This window comes from Odocoileus virginianus, unplaced genomic scaffold (genome assembly GCF_023699985.2).
Source record: "Odocoileus virginianus isolate 20LAN1187 ecotype Illinois unplaced genomic scaffold, Ovbor_1.2 Unplaced_Scaffold_21, whole genome shotgun sequence".
Taxonomy (NCBI): Eukaryota; Metazoa; Chordata; class Mammalia; order Artiodactyla; family Cervidae; genus Odocoileus; species Odocoileus virginianus.
Genome location: NW_027224283.1, coordinates 84,046 through 103,196, shown reverse-complemented (window position 1 = coordinate 103,196; position 19,151 = coordinate 84,046). Strand labels below are relative to the sequence as shown.

Sequence of the window (19,151 nt, the reverse complement as noted above, 5' to 3'; positions counted from 1 at the left end):
CCCGAGAACAAGTAATCCCGCGGGCAGCGTCTGAAGTTGCAGGTATTGTGGGTGGAGAGGGTATAGTTGAGAGTAAAAATTATGGGTCAAAGTAATAGTAAACAGTTCTTTGTTTCTATGTTAAAAACTATGCTCAAAGCTAGAGGTATTTCTGTAACTAAGCCTAAGCTAGAAAAATTTCTTAGTTTTGTAGAAGAAACTTGCCCCTGGTTTCCAGAGGAAGGAACGGTTAGCCTGGAAACTTGGACAAAAGTGGGAGAGCAAATTCAATTGGCTTATACTTTGCATGGCCCCGATAAAGTTCCCCTCGATGCTTATTCCTTGTGGACTTTGATCAGGGATTGTTTAAATCCAGAACATGAAAGCAAAAAATTAGAAACTGCTCTAAAGCTTATAACTCCTAAAAATCTGCAGCCTACCTCCGGGACAGTTGAACACATTTGTGATTCCCCAGAAGACCCAAAATCTAGTAAAAAGGAGGCTGTTGCTTTAACATCTGACTCAGAGTCTGAACTCTCTCATGAGGATCAAGAAGAACTAGATGAGCAAGCATTTGAGTACAATAGAGAGAATTGGGATGCTTTTATTGTCACAAAAGGGAAGGACAAGGCATCCCCCTTTTCGGAACTTAAAGAAATGTTAACATCCATATCACAGAGAGTGGAGCAGTTAGACTTGCTGCCTCCTTCGGGTCCCAAGCCGCTGCACTCCAATACACCGTCTGTTGTGGCAGGATTGGATCCCGCTCCGATTCCTCCTATGCCTCCTCCTTTTGTTGAGGCTCCCTTAATACCTACAGCTCCTGTATATGCTCCTTTGAAATTTGAAAAACCCGTCCTTTCCCCACTTCAAATGGCTGTTAAACATGCTAGAGACCAAGGAGAAAGCCTTGAGGGATATTCCATGATTTTTCCAGTCTTTGAAGACACTAACCGCTGCAGGTATCATGAGCCTGTTCCATTTAAACAGTTAAAGGAGCTTAAGCAGGCTTGTGCCCAGTATGGACCCACGGCACCTTTTACATTAGCTATAATTGAGAGCCTCGGAGCCCAATATTTGCCACCCAATGATTGGAAAGCCGTTGCACGCGCCTGCCTTTCTGGAGGTGATTATTTGCTCTGGCGCTCCGAGTATGGAGAAGTTTGTGGTCTTATTGAAGATCGTAATCGCCGTAATGGGTTACAAATTAATTTTGACATGCTAATGGGAGAAGGAGTCTTTAGGGCTCTTAATGCACAACTAAATTATCCAGAACAAGCTTACCCTCAGATTAGTGAAGCTGCATTAAAAGCCTGGAAAAAACTTCCCGTTTCTAATAGAAAGACTGAAGATCTTTCGAAAATTCAGCCTTATCAGGATTTTGTTGCTCGTCTATTAGATGCAATATCCAAGATTATAGGAGATGAAGAGGCAGGTCTTATTGTAACAAAACAGATGGCCTATGAGAATGCAAATGCTGCGTGCCAAGCCGCTCTGCGGCCTTATAGGAAAAAGGGAAATTTAACAGATTATGTTAGAATTTGTGCTGATATTGGCCCTTCTTACCTCCAAGGGCTTTCTATGGCCGCAGCTATTCAAGGAAAGTCTATTAAAGAGGTTCTGTACCAACAAGCAAGGAATAAGGGAAATATAAAAAGGAGCGGGCCACCAGGTAGTTGTTTTTCATGTGGACAAATGGGACATCGTATGGCTCAGTGCCCAAAAAAGAACAATAACCCTGATTCGGCAAAAAACCCTAATGTCTGCCCTAGATGTAAAAAGGGAAAACATTGGGCCAGAGATTGCCGTTCTAAGACTGACATAGAAGGTAAACCTCTGCCTCCTGTCTCGGGAAACTGGGTGAGGGGCCAGCCCCAGGCCCCGAAACAGTGTTATGGGGCACTCAAAGCCGAGTCACAACCAAACCTGATCGACTTGGTATCGAAAACCTCTACCGAGCCACCCCAGGCAGCGCAGGATTGGACTTGTGCGCTGCCGCCCACACAGTATTAACCCCAGATATGGGGATGCAAGCCATTCCTACAGGGGTATTTGGACCACTACCAAAAGGAACAGTTGGATTAATCATTGGCAGGAGCAGTTGGACCATGAAGGGATTGTCCATTTCCCCTGGCGTGATTGATGCCGACTATACTGGGGAAATTAAAATTATGGCTTGTGCCCCCCTTAACATTATTAGCATACCCACTGATCAAAGAATTGCCCAATTAATTTTACTACCCCTTCATGTGGAAGGAAAGATTGCCTCACAGAGAGAAAGGAAGGCTGGTGGTTTTGGTTCCTCTGATGTTTATTGGGTTCAATCTATTTCGGCTCAAAGACCAAAATTAGAGCTCACTATTGAAGGAAAAAGGTTCTCTGGAATCTTGGACACTGGTGCAGATGTGTCAGTTATAGCTGAGGAACATTGGCCACAGCATTGGCCAAAGCAAGAAGCTTGTTCTACTCTGAGGGGCATAGGTCAATCTCAAAACCCACAACAGAGTAGCGGCCTCCTTCACTGGAGTGATTTAGAAGGACACGAGGGCGATTTCCAACCCTTTATTCTGCCTCATCTCCCTGTTAATCTTTGGGGAAGAGATGTTATGCAACAAATGGGTGTATATATGTTTGCCCCAAATCAAGTCATCTCAGATATGATGATGAATCAAGGTCTGCTTCCACAGCAGGGACTAGGAAAGGGTAATCAAGGAATTACTTGCCCTATTGTATCCACTCCTCGCCCCACCAGAGCAAGCCTAGGGTGTTTTTGACGGGGACCTCTGATTTTCCTGTAACTCATGCAGATCCTATCAGTTGGAAGACTGATGAGCCTGTTTGGGTTGATCAGTGGCCCCTAACCAAAGAAAAAATTTCAGCAGCTGAACAATTGGTGCAGGAACAATTGAGCTTAGGACATATTGAGCCTTCCAATTCCCCTTGGAATTCACCAATATTTGTTATAAAGAAAAAATCTGGAAAATGGAGGCTTTTGCAGGACCTCCGCAAAGTAAATGAAACCATGATTGTCATGGGACCCTTACAACCTGGCCTGCCCTCGCCTGCAGGGATCCCTCGTAAAACGTTTAAGATAATTATAGATTTAAAGGATTGTTTCTATACTATTCCACTCCATCCTGATGATTGCCAGCGTTTTGCCTTCAGCATACCTTCTACTAACTTTAAGCAGCCTGCTCGGAGGTATCATTGGAAAGTTTTGCCTCAAGGGATGGCTAATAGCCCCACCTTATGTCAAAGGTTTGTCAATCATGCAATCGACCCTGTGAGAGCTGCATATCCTGATGTCTACTTAGTCCATTATATGGATGACATCCTGCTTGCATACCACCTTGAAGGTGTGCTTTTGCAAGCCTATAATTTGCTGCTCACACGGTTGTCTCAATTCGGCCTTCAAGTGGCACCAGAGAAAGTACAGAGGCTCCCTCCTTTCTCATACCTGGGATTTAAATTAGAACAGGAATCTTTCAAGGCCCAAAAACTGCAGATCCGAAAAGATAATCTAAAAACCCTTAATGATTTCCAAAAATTACTTGGGGATATAAATTGGATACGTCCATATCTTAAATTAACCACTGGTGAATTAAAGCCTTTGTTTGATATTTTAAAAGGCCCTACTGATCCTTCTTCCCCCAGGACATTTACAGATGATGGTCGAGCAGCACTAGCTAAAGTAGAAAATGCCCTTTCTCAACATTTCGCTACTTATTGTGACTTTTCTAAGCCCTGGGGTCTTTACATACTCCCTTCCAAACATACGCCTACAGCAGTTTTGTATCAGGATGCTCCATTACATTGGATTCATCTGCCCATTTCTCCTTCAAAAGTTCTTACTCCCTTTTTTGATTTTATCAGCTTGTTGATTGCTCGAGGACGCCAGCGATCCAGAGAAATGCTCGGAGCTGATCCTACATATATTTATGTACCCTATACCAAAGAGCAGCAAGACTGGCTTTTTCAGTTTAATGACTCATGGGCTTTGGCTCTAGATTCCTTTGCAGGGAAAATAATTAATCATTTACCTTCTGATAAGATTTTACATTTTGCTAGTCAACATCCTTTTATCTTCCCTAAGGTTGTTTTATCTGAACCTATTCCGGATGCGCTCACTGTATTCACTGATGGTTCCTCTAATGGCATTGCTGCATTTGTACTTAATAATCACCCTACCTCTTGGCAAACTGCATATAGCTCTGCCCAAGAGGTAGAATTGTCTGCTGTTTAGGAGGTCTGCTTACAATATAATTCGCAACCTTTTAATTTATTTACAGATAGCAAATACATTGCTCATGCCTTTGCAGTATATAGAAACTGTTCCCTTTATTTCTACTGTGAATTCTAACATTCAACATTTGTTACATTCAATTCAGTCTCTGCTGCAACAGCGCACCTTACCCTGCTTCTTTGGACATTTACGTGCTCACACTGGACTCCCTGGACCTTTATCTATGGGAAATCAAATAGCTGATTCTCACACTAGAGTTTTTCTTTCACAGGTAGAAGCGGCACAACAATCACATGCGCTACATCACCAAAATAGTAATACTCTTCGTTTGCAATTTCATATCCCTCGAGAAACTGCACGACAAATTGTTAAATCTTGTTCTGTTTGCCCTAAGTTTCTCCCAGTTCCACACCTTGGCGTTAATCCTCGCGGGCTTCTACCGAATCATCTTTGGCAAATGGATGTCACTCATGTCCCTTCTTTTGGTCGTTTAAAGTACGTTCATGTATCTATTGACACCTTTTCAGGATATATTGTGGCATCCTTACAGACTGGTGAAGCCGCAAAACATTCTATCTCACATTGTCTTTATGCTTTTTCCGTTTTAGGCACGCCAAAGATTATAAAAACTGATAATGGCCCCGGCTATGTTTCCTCTGCCTTCAAAAATTTTTGTTCCTCTTTTTCTATCACCCTAAAAACAGGCATTCCTTATAATCCACAAGGTCAAGGCATCGTGGAACGTGCCAATCAAACTTTGAAACTACAGCTTCAAAAAATACAGAGGGGGGAGCTCTACCCCCTTCTACCCAGAAATTACCTTAATCACGCTTTATACATTTTAAATTTTTTAATTTTAGATAAAGAAGGACATTCAGCCGCGCAGAGATTTTGGGACCCTCAGATTTCCAGCAGAAGGCCGATGGTCTTGTGGAAGGACCCGCTAGATAATAACTGGCATGGCCCAGATCCCGTGTTAATTTGGGGGAGGGGTTATGTATGTGTTTTTCCACAGGATGCCGAAGCACCGCGCTGGCTCCCGGAAAGGCTGGTACGCCAGACGGAGGAGATCCCTAAACCAGCAGATGAGTCGTCTGACTCTTCAGCAGAGGAATCTTCTCCCGACAAATCAGCAGATGCATGAGTTTATTCTTCAAGCAAGGAGGATGGCTGCAGAGACGGCTCAACCTCGACAAGCCCTAGCTTACATTGTGCTCACTTTGGCTTGTGCGATAATCAATCAAGCCTTCCCTCAGGCTGAAGCCAATGCTTTTGTTTCCTGGGCCCATTCTTATGCTGACTTTTACAATAAACAGCCTGTTAGGTCTGCACAAGCATGCCCTTATCGGTTACCGAAGGATTGCCTTGGTGGGTGCTTACCTTTCCAAAAAATGAAACTTCGGCTTTATGTGATTTAAAAAAAAATCAGAAGAAACATCGAAGCTTAATTACAGTTAATTTTGATATAGATTTTCGATGCTCTGATCCTTTATACGCTTCTTCTTTTTATTTTGATGTAACACAAAGTTATCAGGAAATTGTTAATGCATACTCATATTACAAAAATAGATCTGTTTCTTCTCCTAATGATTTTAATCGATTTGAGGGTGACTACTACCAAATTTGGGATGAATATTTCTGGATGACCCCTGAAAAAGGACAGCTACTGACCCCTGCTGACATTTGCTGGGAGCAAAAGACTCATGTACCAACATTTGGAGGCCAAGAATTTCCAAGGTATCACATGAAACATATGGGACTATTGCCTACCCAAAAATGTAAGACTGTAATGGATGTAACTTTTATTGCCAACAAGTCTGTTAAATGGCCAGGGACAAATTGGGAAAATAGTCCTAGTATAAGATGCGTAGCCCCAAATAACACTTGATGGATTTGTGGATACAACCTTTGGCTCTTGCATTTGTCAATGCCTATCTGAAATGATAAATAAAAGATTGTTGATGTTTTCCCATTTGCAAACGCAGCCATTTCCCTTGAGGGAGATATAAAGGCCATTAGTCAAAAGAAAAGGGGGAGATGCGGGGAGCCAGCCTGACTGCTCAGGCTCCTTCTTGGCCCTGAGAGAGATCAAGAGGTCCCTCTCTGTCCCGCCACCCCTGATTTATTAAAGTGCAGGTTGACCTTTCTCACCTCCCTCAAGGAAATTGCTGTAGCGACCTTTTACCCATTTTCCTGACGAGATTGTCAGGCTCCTGTGTATGGTTTATGTCTAGGTAATCTTTAGATAATCTTTAATTGATTGTAATCATGATAATCTTTTAACTGATTGTAATCATACTAAGACGCCAGTCCCTTGCTCTGATAGTCTTAAAGAGTTGAGATAAAATTCCTGAGCGAAGACTAATGCCTGCGATTCTGCACGTATACATGTCCTTGATCTAAATTTAGCGAGTCCTGTTAGCATATATAAGCATGTTACTCCTCAATAAAGTTGTCGGTTTCAGTCGAGAGCTGACTCCGTCCCTCTCAACCCCATCTTTCCGAGTCTTTATTTCTTAGGTATTTCGGCGATTGCGCCCGTGACCGGTTCATTTGCCGGCAGGCTCCAGCACTATAATTCCATGTTATTGTGTTTAAACTACACTTTAATAATTTTCTTTGATTTTCTTTGACCTGTGGGTTACATAGTAATATATTATTTAGTTTACAAATAGTCGATTTTCCAGATATCTTTCCATATTGATTTCTAAGTTAATTACATAGTCTTCAGTAAACATACAATGTTTGACTTGAATCTTATGAATTTCTTGAGACTTGTCTGTCACCCAGAATAGGATCTAGTATGATAATGTTTTGTGTTACTTTGAAAAGAATAAGTATTCTTTGATGTGAGTGAATGCTTTAAAAATGTCAATTTGGTCAATTTGATTGATAAGGTTGTTCAAGTCTTCTATATATTTCCAGTTGAAAAAGCAAAATAACTTTTTCTATCAGTTATTGAGTGAACTGAAACTTCTGACTGCAATTGCACATTTGAGAGCTGGTGTCAGATTCAAATCCATTTGCCAAATTGTGTTGAACTGGCAACCAAAGGTTGATTATGTAGTTTGGTAGAAGTCAGTGAAATCATTCTGTGAAAATCAATAGATATATAGAACTAGGTTTATAGAACTTACAATGAAGTTTGTTTCATATTTTATTATTTGTGAATTAGATTAGTAAAATTTATACTATAACTGTGTATTTTTTTCTGATAACTGCTTGTTAAACATCAGCACACTGTTTCTCTGAACACTAGCATTGAAGGGTCTAGGCTTTATTGAGCACTAAATTCCTTGAGTCACATCTACATCAACAAATGCAAAGCAAGTATTTACATCTACAAAGAATCTCGCAAGAAACAACTGAAAAAATTAAAAGTCTCATAAAGCAAAGAGACAAGCAAAACTGTAATTCTGAAATAACTGGAAAGTTCACACCTATGACGCAAAAGTGTTGGACAGGAAGGCCTGGCGTGCTGCAGTCCATGTGGTCGCAAAGAGTTGGACACATCTTAGAGACTGAACAACAGCAAAATAATACCTAAGAGCCCAGTATACATCCCAATTCTACCTGAAGCTATTGTCAAATTGAGTAAAACACTTTTTACAAGCAGATGAGGTAAATGTTTTTATTGAGACAAGAAAATGTAAAGATCATATGGATGTTTTAAACACTTATACTCTCAGAAATTGTCAATTTTTTGCATATTTTTCATTATGTGCAATGCTGTTTCTATATACACTTCTTAGAATAACTCATTTTTTAACTGTGAGAAAATAAGCTCAAGTATTGAGAGTTCTAATGAATATTAAGGAAAAGTGCTCTGATGGAAATTATTACATTTGCTTATAAATTCCTTGTACAAGAAGATAGCAAATAAATGAGTAGATGAATATTAAATGAAATTTTATTCTTACTAGTGTAGAACTTATGGAGAATATTTATGTCAAAGGTTTCAATAGTGCAAATGTGTTTAAATCCACAAACTCCAAAGTCCACAAAATTCTGAAATAATTTATACATACATACACATACATATATATACATATATATACAAATATATGAGTGTAATGATAAAAACACTGAAAAACATTTCAAGATATCATTAATATATCAGAAATTTTGAGATCTGTGTGAAAAAAGCACGTGTTTTAATTGTCTAAAAAGTCAAAGAGATGCTATCAGATCTTAGGCAGAAAAAGGCATGCCAGGATATTTCCATTGGAGTATTTGATGAGCTCTAAACTGACCATTAACAAATTAAAAGAAAAAAATGGGCTATGGATCAATCACCCATGTTGTTAGTTAAAGATGATTCATGTTTAGGTATTGGGGTCTTACAGAAATATCAACTCCATATTTGTAGTAACTTTGAAATTTAGTCCAAAAAGCATATTAAATATTAAAGCATGGACTTTGCAATGAAGTTATAATGTCTATGCCCCAAATAGAATAGATCAGCATAAATAATGTAAAAAATGTAGGAGATACAAGGATAAATAGAAACACACTAAAAGTAGGAGACTTTACATCACAGAAGCATTGTTTTAATACTCTGTGCTGCTGTATTGGGAGAAATCATTTTTAGAATTACTTGATAACAACTTGTAGTTAGCTCTTGATTGATGCTCAAAGAGAAAGCTCTTCAGTGATTGTTAAATCTAAATTTTGGAATTTTTATTCACTGCCATTCCAGTATATGTGACATCAGATCACTCATCAAAAGAAAAAATTCAGGGTATGCAAATATTAATAAGATAGCTGAATCAAGTGAGATCAAATGGAATAGATGTAGAATAAAACCTGAAGGAAACAAAAGTTGAATATAGTAGTTGACAGAGAAATACAAGAATATTAATAATTGTGTTATAAGGTTTCATTTAAAGTTCAGATCATGCATTTCTTTACAATTAAAATTTTATTGAGAAGCATTTTTTGACCAAGTTCTTAAAGGACTACTTTATTGCTGGTTCCTTAAGGAGGAAATTAAAGAATTTAGCTTGGGGGCAACAGAGGTATGAAGCTCTGCTATACCCTTAGTTGAAGCCACTCCTTCTTTTACTGAAGCTTTGACATACATGAAAATGCAACTTCCATAAGAAATGGAGACAACAATCATTTGTGAGGAACAAGTGGAAAATGCCTTTTTCCCTTGCTCAGCAGAGGGGATCCAAAGAATTGTTTTAAGGATGAATACATAGGAAAAAATCACTAATGTTAAGATTACCATGAGTGTGAATACTGCCAGAAAAAATGCTATGAGCTCTAGGAAGGCTGTGTCTGTGCAGGAGATCAGTAGCATTGGGGAAGAGTCACAGGTGAACTGGTCAATGATGTTGGAATCACAGAAATCCAATTGAAGTCCCATGATCACAGTTGGGAAGATAATGAGAAACCCAGCCAGCCAAGAATTAATGACAAGCTGGTTGCAGATTCTACTATTCATTATTGTGTAATTCAGTGGCTTACAGATAGCAGCATAATGATCATAGGACATTACAGTCAAAAGGAAAAATTCTGTTGAACCAAGGAGTATGAAGAAAAACACCTGAGTCATGCAAGAACTATAGGAAATGATTATCCCCTGTTACAATGCTGACCAGAAATCTAGGAATACAAACTGTTGTGAAAGAGAAATCCCTAAGGAAGAAATAAATGGGTGTTTTGAGCTATGAATCTACCAGAGTAAAGGTGATTATTGTCAAGTTTCCACTTATACTCAGTATGTATGTGCAAAATAGAAATAGAAAAATCAAAACATTTAGCTCTGGATCATCTGTTAATCCCAAAAGAACGAACTCTTTCACAAGGTGTGATTTTTCATTTCTTATTACCGACTTATTCCAAGTCTGTAAATGCAAAAAGAAGCAAGATTTAGTGGGTCCAGCCTTGCTTTTTAAAAATCACTTCTGCTGGTTTAAGAAATGTGTGTGTGTGTGTGTGTGTGTGTGTGTGTGTATGTGCGCTTAGTCACTCAGTCATGTCCCACTCTTTGGGACCCCATGGACTATAGCCCACCAGGTACCTCTGTCCATGGAGATTATCCTGGCAAGAATACTGGAGTGGGTTGCCATTTCCTTCTCCATGGGATCTTCCCAACCCAGGGATTGAACCCAGGTCTCCTGCATTGTGGGAGGATTCTTTACTGTCTGAATCACCAGGGAAGCCCGAGAATCCTGGAGTGGGTAGCCTATCCCTCTCCAGGGGCACTTCCTGACCCAGAAATTGAACCGGGGTCTCCTGCATTGTAGGTGGATCTTTACCAGCTGAGCTATATATTTGTACATATATAATGGAGAAGTAAATTAGACACCAAATATTACTGAATTTTGAAAATATAGCTAAGCCACAAGAAGAAAACTTACATCTTGTAGATCACCAGACTTTTAATAGTGAGTCACTTGATAGGACTAATAATCACATTTGTATAAGAAAAATATACCTATAATGTGTTTCAGATTTGATCATTTGTGTAAAAAATTAGGTAGAACATTATAAAATGTTATATTCTCAATCACCACATAGTCTTTTTAGAGAGTTATTTTCCATATGTTTAAATTTTAATGTCATTCCTGCCTACATAGATAATTAATAACTTACCAAAATTATCAGAGACATAAAATATTAATATGCATATACTCCTAGATAAACTCAGAAGTTAAACTTTTTCTTTTATGAGTTAAATAATAATCTATTACTTTTTAGAAGAGATTCTTATAAGCAAAGTTAATTGATCAAAGTATAAATTTATTAGAAAATGAGAAAAATAAATGAGGTGAGATAAGAAAAATACACTTACAATTATATAATCCCATGTGGCAACAATTTGACTGTTCAAACCCAAGTAATGTGTTGCTTTCATTTGAGTGTTGGTGTGGAATCTTTATTTTTGGAGTGTTTCACAGACTTCAAAGCTTGTTTCTGCCTTTTCTGATTTTCCTATGCAATAACATACTTACATAGTGTGTAGGTGGAATTTGACAGTTTGATCCTGGCTGTGTAGAGTGAGGTGAAATATTGAAGGATAAATCCAGTACAAAGTTTATTCCCAAAATTGACAAGACCCTAACAGAAAAGTGACATAGTCCCAGGTGCTGATAGAATGTTACATCCAGAAGACAAGCAAAGAGTTCAAGAGGTGCCTCGGGAAAGAGTTGGTGACACGGTGGCAGAGGGTCTGTGGCAGTCCCACGTAGTCACCTCATGCTGAGTCTGAAAGGCTGAGACTCGGTAGTATTGGGAGATTTTTTATTGAGTAACAGTGTCTCTGATACTAGTTTGTTGTCCAGGAGGACAGCTAGAAGTGCTGGAAATGGGAGAGAGTAGCAGCTAAATGAAACTTTGTTCTAAGTGTTTAAATGGTTGCACAGTAGAACCAACCAGAGACCAAGCTTTCCTGGAATGTGGGTCAGATTCAAAGAACTAAAGAGATAATAGAAAAAGAGAAAGGAAAAGAAGAAAGTGTGATTAGAGCAGTAGTTATTGTCATGAAACAGGCAAATAAAGGCAATAAAGTTATGTACGTTGCTGGTTAATAAAGTGAAGCTCCTAGTTCGTAAGGCAAGAGCTCAAATTTCTTAGTGAGAATCAAGAAATAGAACCTCTAGAAAAGAGATGCAATGCATGGCGTATCAGTAGAAACTTGTGAGAAAAATGCACTTGGAACTATTCCACGTTTCCCCAACCAAGGCTAGGCATTTAGTACCTCATTTCCCAAAATTTTCATAAAACTAGCGGTGGCCTAGCCTTAGATGCAAGGAAAATCTAGCAATATAATATCTTACTTAGCTCTCAGTAACCTTTGTGAAAGAAGGATGGTTTATAATTTTTGTTTACACTTGTTTACCTTCCAGGAGTGAAGACTAGATTGTCTAACTACTGTTTCCAAAACAAACAGACTGGTTTTTACCTGGTTTTCTCCCCCGCCCCTCAAAATAGCCACAGAGCATTGTTGCAGTGAAACAGAATTCAAATGCCTCTGGAGAGAGATCGTGCTTATTAGTTCAACCTAAATTTAGTTGAATAATTTTAATTAGGTGTCCTTGGGAAATAATTTTTAAAAAACATTAAATGTCAGAGGACAACTGCAAAAAGCAACAGCCAGGAAGTAGCAATCTTTGAAATTTTGGCCTTTGTATTGTCAGTGTTATTTTTGCTTGATATAAATGTCTGCTGAGGTAGTATATTCCAACTAATGTAAACTTGTGAAGAAGCAGAAAATAGCAAGAGGAAAGGGCTACCAGGAGACTCAATGTGCTATTCAAATGTTTTGTTATAAAGTTATTCAAGATTCCTTTACATGGGTAATTAATGCATTGGTTTCATGTATTAATTTTTTCAATTTTTTTTAGATCATTGTGAGTTCATGGATATTTGTTTTATACTTTGAATTATAACCATTGCTAATTTATCTTGTTGCTAAATTTTTCCCCAGCTTTGGCCATTGGGAGCCCTTTCAATGGGTTGCTGCTGCTTTTGACCTACTGCTATCATAGTGCTTTAAAAAGAAAGAAAGAAAGAAAAAAAGGCCCTTCTTTATTTTTTGGAATTATAAGATGCTTCAGGATCATGTTGTATATTCCTTGCCGCAGCCCTCAGTTATTTCTTCAATGATGCCTGGATTCTTTAGGATTAAAGTGTTAGTCACTTAGTCCTGTCTGACTCTCTGTGACCCCATGACTGTAGCCCACCAGGTTCCTCTGTCCATGGAATTCTCCAGGTAAGAATACTGGAGTGAGTTGCCATAGAAACCAGGATCTCAGCTCTGGGTGTTTTCATCACTGTCATGTGCCACTGATTCTAGGTCCTCTAACAGGACAGAACCAGGAAAAACATATGAGACTGCAAATCTGTGTATCAATACATATGTATAATCTTTATGCTACCTTCTGGATTTATACTAAACTAAAAATGAATCTATACTGTTATCTTCATTACCAGATACATTATAATAACTTCAGGTCTTCTTCTCTGTAAGCTCACACTGCAAAAGAAAGATTCCTGGCACCCACTATCCATTTACTTAAATCTTCAATACCTGTCTACTTATATAACATTATTAAAATTATTGACATATACAATGATGGTCAAAGGGAAAACCCTTTATTAACTAGATTGTAGAACTTATGTACCTTTTATTGTTTTTAGTCTTACAAATTTCAATCATTTTGAAGCTACTTAGGTCAGCAACTTTCAACCCTACTCCCTTCAGTGTGATTATTGCAGATATTTAAGATACAATTGTTTTAGGAGTCATATTCTATATTCCAGTCTGTGATCCCCCAACCTCTTAAGTGATTTTTTTAAACATGTGTGTAAATTAAGGTTTACTTCCTCCCGCCCCCACAGGGGTCCAGCCCCAGCAGGATCCAGGGGAACCCTCAGGATGAACGGCGTCGGCGAGAGAAGACAGACAGACACACACACACACACACGTTGCGTAGAAGAGGTAGCTTTTTTTTATTTTTAGGATAGCTCAGTTTTTATAGAATGAATGTTACCTCCCCCTTAAGTCACCACATATTACATCAGATATTGGTTTGTGCTTCCGTCAATATTTTTTTCCCCATGTTTTTCCCCTAAGCATTCATCTAGAACGTTTCCGATTACAGGGTTTATACTTAAATATCCCGTACATAATCTTCTTGCCTCAATGGCCTAACATTCTCACTCTAACAAAAACAATGTTTCATAAATCTCAGGTATAGTGTAAATTCTTTGGACAATAAAACAATACATGGGAAGGGTTACAGTAACATGTTTGACATTTCTGAAAATAGTACCATGAGAAAAACCTGATATTTTTCTTTACCTGAAACCACAAAATCTCAATTTACAATGATTAACTATTAAACAGCAAAAACACCTCTAAAGCAGCAAAACACCTCTATTAATAGTAAAATAATGGCAGTAAAGCTGGTTAATATAAATCTTCTATTAAAATCCTATATACCCCATTTTCTAATTTTACAAAAATACCCATAATATCCCATGTTGTTTAAAGAAAGGGAAACAATGAACAAATAGCAGCAAGGAAATAGCAATAGTGAAAACCCTTTCAACCAAGGAGCAAGTAAACTAAAGCAGTATATCTACTTCTAAATCTAAATACCTCTACTCTTTTCTATTCTAGAACATTATAATCTTTTAAGCAAGCAGCCAAACTATACCTGTGGCCTTTTCTTTTATGACTTGATGTTTATGGTCGTGTCCTGAGCCAGAGCAATCTTGAGCATTTCCAAAAAGTCTTGGACTTTTCCAGCGAGGCCTTATTACTATAAATTATCATTTCCAAAAATTAATAGAAAGCCCAACAATAGTAAGACAGAAGGAAGAAAGGGACATACCAGGCCCCTGGGACAACCTCGAGGGGAAGAGCTGCCTTGCAGGTTCCTTTCTCGTCCCGGTGGCTCCCAACACCAACCTCCCTCCTTCCTAAAAAACCCTTTTTGGCTACACCGTGTCTTCATTTCTGCAGGAGGGCTTTCTCTAGTGTGATGAGAGAAAATCACTCTCTTAGTTGTGTGCACAGGCTCCTCACTGCAGTGGCTTCTTTTGTGGAGCACAGGCTCTAGGCCATGGGCTCAGTAGTTGTGATGCATGGGCTTAGTTGCTTTGTGGCATGCGGTTCTTTTAGACCAGCATCAAATAGGTGTTCTCTATATTGTCAGTTGGATTGTTAACCACTGGACCACCAGGGAAGCCCAAGCTTTACTCTTTGGAATTAATTTTCTATGAATTTTGACAAATGCATAGGACCATGACTTCATCATGACAATATTAAACAAAATAGTTTGTGTGCCTTAAAGTCCCCATTCATGTCACCTATGCAATCCTCTCTATTTCTCAACAATCCCTGACAGCCATTGATCTTTTTACATCATGTATTGTTTTGGTTTTTCTAGAATATCATATAACTGAAATCAAACAGTATGTTGCCTTTTCAAACTGGTTTCATTCAATTAGAAATGTTGATTTGTGGTTCATCCATATCTTTTCACACTTTGATAACTCATTACTTTCTTTCATTGAATATATAGATGAACCACTTTTTTTCCATCCATTTCCCTATGTAGAAGCATCTTGGATGCTTCTAGTTTTTGGTGATTATAAATACAGCTTCTAGGAACTCTTTGAATTCAGTTTTTGTGTAGACTTGAGTTTTCAAGTCAATTGGGTAAGTATCTGGAACTGCAATTGCAGGATTATGTGGAAGACCATACTTAGATTCTTCTATTCTTTTTGACACTTGGCTTTTCGGATATCAGTTCCCCCATGGGGACCGAACCTGGGCAATGGCAGTGAAAGCCCAGAATCTTAACCACTGGGCCACAGAAATACTTAGAAACTGCCCATATCTTTTAATTTTTAATTTTTTATTTTTAATTGGAAATAATTGCTTTACAATATTTTGTTGGTTTCTGCCATACATGACTCAGGCATAGGTATAGTTTTTTACAAAGCTGAGAAATGTCTCCTAAAGTGACTACATCATTTTGTGTTACCATTCACAGTGAGTGAAAATATCAGACTTCCTGTTACCTGCATTATCTCTAGCAATTGGTGTTGTTAATGCTTTACAGATAGGTCATAAAATGTGCATACAGATAGCTCATTATTGATATAATTTGCAATTTTCTAAGGACAGTGATGCCTAACATCTTTTCATTCTAATCCCTTAGATTCAAGGAATTAGATCTGATATACAGAGTGCCTGAAGAACTTGGACAAAAGTTCCTAACATAGTATAGAAGTCAGTGACCAAAACCATCTCAAAGGAAAAAAAAAAATGCAGGAGGGGAGTGGTTGTATGAGGAGGCTTTACAAATAGTTGAGAAAAAAAGAAAAATAAAAAGCAAGGGAGAAAAGAAAAGATATACCCAACTGAATTCAGAGTTTCAGAGAAAAGCAAAGAAAGAAAAGAAAACCTCAAGTGAACAATGCAGAGAAGTAGAGGAAAATAAAAGAATGGGGTTGACTAGAGATATCTTCAAGAAAATTGGAGAGATCAAGGGAATATTTCATGCAAGGATGGGCATGATAAAGGACAGAAATGGTAAGGACCTAACCAAAGCAGAAGAGATTAAGAAGAGGTGGCAAGAATACACAGAAGAAATATACAAAAAATGCCTTAACAATGTCTTAAAATAACCATGAAGGTGTGGTCACTCACCTAGAGCCAGACATCCTGGAGTGTGAAGTCAAGTGGGCCTTAGGAATTATTACTATCAAGTAAACTAGTGGAAGTGATGGAATTCCAGATGAGCTATTACAAATCTTATATGATGGCACTGTTAAAGGGCTACACTCAATATGTTAGAAAATTTGGAAAACTCAGTAGTGGCCATAGGACTGGAAAAGGTCAGTTTTCATTCCAGTTCCAAAGACAAGCAATGACAAAGAATGTCAAGCTGCCATATAATTTCACTCATTACACATGATAGCAAAATCCTTCAAGCTAGACTTCAGCAGTATGAGAAATGAGAACTTTCATATGTACAGTCTGAGTTTAGAAAAGACAGAGGAAGCAGATCAAATTGCCAATGTCTGTTGGATGTTAGAAACAGCAAGGGAATTCCAGAAATATATGTACTTCTGCTTTATTGACCATGCTAAAACCTTTGACTCTGTGGATTACAACATACTGGGGAAAATTCTTAAAGAGATGGGAATACCAGACTACATTACTTATCTCCTGAGAAATCTATATGTGGTCAAGAAGCAACTATTAGAATTGGACATGGAATAAGTGACTGGTTCAAAATTGAGAAATAGTATAATAAGGTTGTATTGTCATCCTGTTTTTTTTTTTTTTTTTTTTTTTTAACTTCCATGAAGAGTATATCATGTGAAATGTCAGGCTGGATGAATCACAACCTGGAATCAAGATTTCTGGAGAAATATCAACAACCTCAGATATGCAGATGATATCACTCTAGTGTCAGGAAGTGAACTAAAGAGCCTCCTGTCGAGGGTGAAACAGGAGAGTGAAAAAGCTAGCTTAAAACTTGATACAGCCAATATGGAAGATGGTATGGTGATACCTTAAAAAGCTAGGAATAAAACCACCATATGATCCAGCAATCCCACTCCTAGGCATATAACCCTAAGGAAACCAAAATTGAAAGAGACACATGTATCCCATTGTTCATTGCAGCACTATTTACAATAGCTAGAACATGGAAACAACCTAGATGTCCATCGACAGATGAATGGATAAAGAAGTGGTGGTATATATACACAATGGAATATTACTCAGCCATAAAAAGGAACACATTTGAGTCAGTTCTAATGAGGTGGATGAACCTAGAACCTATTATACAGAGTGAAGTGAGTCAGAAAGAGAAAGATAAATATCATATTCTAACACATATATACGGAATCTAGAAAAATGGTACTGAAGAATTTATTTACAGGGCAACAATGGAGAAACAGACATAGAGAATAGACTTATGGACATGGGGGAGGGGAGGAGAGGGTGAGATGTATGGAAAGAGTAACATGGAAACTTACACTACCATATGTAAAATAGATAGCCAACTGAATTTGCTGTATGGCTGAGGAAACTCAAACAGGGATTCTGTATCAACCAAGAGGGGTGGAATGGGAAGGGAGATGGGAGGGAGGTTCAAAAGGGAGGGGATATATGTATACCTATGGGTGATTCATGTTGAGGTTTGACAGAAAACAGCAAAATTCTGTAAAGCAATTATCCTTCAATAAAAAATAAATTAATTAAAAAAAAAAATAAAAACACTCAACATTGAAGAAAATAATATCATGGCATTTGGTCCCAAAATCTTCATGGTAAATATAGAAGGGATAAAAAAAAAAAAAAAAAAAGAAGCATTGTCAGATATTATTTTCTTGGGCAGCAAAATCACTGCAGATGGTTACTGCTGCCATGAGTTTGAAAGACACTTACTCCTTGGAAGAAAAGCTATGACACACCTAAACAGTGTATTAAAAATTAAAGATATAACTTTGCAGGCAAAAGTCTCTATTGTCAAAGCTATGATTTTTCCTGTAGTCATGTATGGATTTGAGGGTTGGACCAGAAATAAGGCTGCTGTTGTTCAGTTGCTCACTTGTTTGTGACTCTTTGGGACCCCCATGGACTGCAGCAAGTCAGGCTTCCCTGTCCTTCATCATCACCCAGAGTTTGCTCAAATTGATGTCCGTCAAGTCAGTGATATCATCCAACAATCTCTTTCTCTTGACCCCTTCTCCTCCTGCCCTCAACATTTCCCAACATCAGACTCTTTTCCAATGAGCCAGCTCTTCACGTCGGGTGGTCAAAGTATTGAAGCTTCAGCTTCAGCATCAGTTCTTCCAGTGAATATTCAGGGTTGATTTCTTTAGGATTGACTGATTTGATCTCCTTGCTGTCCAAGGGACTCTCAAGAGTCTTCTCCAATGCCACAGTTCAAAGGCATCAATTCTTCAGTGCTCAGCCTTTTTTTTTATTGTCCAGCTCTCACATCATACATGACTACTGGAAAAACCATAGCTTTGACTATATGGACATTTGTTGGCAAAGTAATGTCTGCTTTTTAATATGCTATCTAGGTTTGTCATAGCTTTCCTTTCAAAGAGCAAGTGCCTTTTAATTTCATGGCTGCAGTCACCATCTGCAGTGATTTTGGAGCCCAGGAAAATAAAATCTGTCACTGTTTCCATTGTTTCCCCATCTATTTGCCATGAAGGGATGGGACCAGATGCCATGATCTTAGTTTTTTGAATGTTGAGTTTTAAGCCAGCTTTTTCACTCTTTTCTTTCACTTTCATCAAGAGGATCTTTAATTCCTCTTCTCTCTGTCCCGTTAAAGTGCTATCATCTACATATCTGAGGATGGTGATATTTCCCCTGGAAATCTTGATTACAGCCTGTGAGTCATCTAGCCCAGTTTTTCGCATGATGTACTCT

At 38.3% G+C, this 19,151-nt stretch overlaps 1 pseudogene; it reads right to left on the bottom strand.

The window, feature by feature from the left end:
• Positions 1-9,185: 9,185 nt before the first annotated feature.
• LOC110122053 (olfactory receptor 6C76-like) lies at positions 9,186-19,141 on the bottom strand (annotated as a pseudogene).
• Between the last annotated feature and the right edge of the window lie 10 nt (positions 19,142-19,151).